A 1988-nucleotide genomic window follows, 5' to 3' on the forward strand; every position below is an offset into this window, starting at 1 on the left:
GGTAAGATAGTGACTTCTCTTGTTTGGTTTTCATCTGCAGTTTCCTTAGTTTCCAAAACTTCATCAAAATCAAAATCTACTTCATCTAATCCTTTCTCTTCTTCTTCAATAAAAATTGCTCTCTGTGTTTCCACAAATCTAGTGTTATTTTTAGGACAATAAAACCTATAACCTTTTGTCCTATCTGGATATCCTATGAAGAAACAGCTCACTGTTTTGGAATCAAGCTTCTTCTGCATAGGATTGTACAGCTTTGCCTCTGCCCTGCATCCCCAGGTCCTTAGATGAGCCAAGCTGGGTTTTCTTTTACACCAGATTTCGTAGGGTATCATGTTTGTAGCTTTGGTGGGAATTCTGTTAGCAAGGTAGTTTGCAGTTTTTAAAGCTTCTCCCCATAGAAAAGTAGGAAGCTTAGTACAACACATCATGCTTCTCACCATCTCTATTAAGGTTCTATTTCTCCTTTCTGAAACACCATTCTGCTGTGGTGTTCCAGGATTTGTATATTGTGCAACAATGCCCTCTTGCTGTAGGAAGTTTGCAAAAGGTCCTGGATTTCTTCCTTTTTCTGTGAACTTGCCATAGAACTCTCCACCCCTATCTGATCTTACAACTTTTATCTTGGAATCCAGCTGGTTTTCCACTTCTGCCTTGTAGATTTTAAACATTTCCAATGCTTTGGATTTTTCTGTTATCAGATACACATATCCATATCTTGAAAAATCATCTGTAAAAGTAATAAAATACTTGAAACCATCATGTGTATCAACTGGAAAAGGTCCGCAGATATCTGTGTGTATTATCTCAAGTAGTTTCTCACTTCTTATTGCCCCTTTCTTTCTGAGATTTGTTAGCTTTCCTTTTGCACATTCAATGCATGTTTTATCTTGTTCATGGTGATTAAGTGGTGGGAGGATTGATTCTTTGCTTAGGAGATTCATTCTTTCTTTCGAGACATGTCCAAGTCTGTTATGCCATATTGTGAAAGATTCTGTATTACAAGGCTGTTTTGAACTTAACACATTTATCATCTCTGTACTTTGATTTGGTAATTTGCAGTTCAAACAAAACATTCCATCTATCAATAATCCATTACCAATGAAACTTTTATTTCTGAAAATGGAGAAACCAGACTCATCAAACTCAAATTGTAAGTTTGATTTTACAAGCTTGCTAACTGATAACAGATTCCTTGTCATAGAAGGAACATAAACGACATCAACTAATTCCAAAATGAAACCTGACTCCAACTCAAGACTAGCTAAACCAACAAAATCTACTCTAACTCTTTCTCCATTTCCCACGAACACCTTCAAGTCATCCTTGTTTGGCACCCTCTTTGTTTTGAATCCCTGCAAAGAGTTAGTCACATGAACTGTTGCACCACTGTCTAACCACCATGAATTAGATAAAACTTCAACTGTACATGTATTAGATTCATAAATCACAGAGACATTTTCATGCTTACCTTTTCCCTTTTGTTTGTCCAACCAGCGCTTGTATCTTCTGCAATCTCTCTTTAAATGTCCAAATTTCTTGCAGAAGAAACACTTCAAACCTACTGGACCCGTGCCCTTTGCAGACTCATCTTTCTTTTGCTGCTTATCTGTGTTCTTGTTTTTGGTCCATTCCTTTTGTTTAAACTTAGTATCCTGCACAAAACACACTTGATCTTTGCCTTTGTCCTTTCTTATACTTTGTTCTTCCTGCACACATATACCTATCAAATCAGCAACTAACCATATCTCCTTCTGAGCAATATAAGTAGTTTTCAGTTGTCTAAAAATACTAGGTAGAGAGTTAATGGCAAAGTGCACCATCATGGTTTCATCCACATTGACTTTTAGAGCCTTCAACTTGTTTCCTATCTCAACCATGTTCAGAATATGAGTTCTTATGCAGCCTTCTCCATTGTATTTCATATCTGTCAGCTGGCTCATGAGTGTGCCAATTTCAGCTTTCTTGGAGCCTTGGAAGTTTTCTGCAAT

This window comes from Prunus dulcis, chromosome 7 (assembly GCF_902201215.1).
Source record: "Prunus dulcis chromosome 7, ALMONDv2, whole genome shotgun sequence".
Lineage (NCBI taxonomy): Eukaryota > Viridiplantae > Streptophyta > Magnoliopsida > Rosales > Rosaceae > Prunus > Prunus dulcis.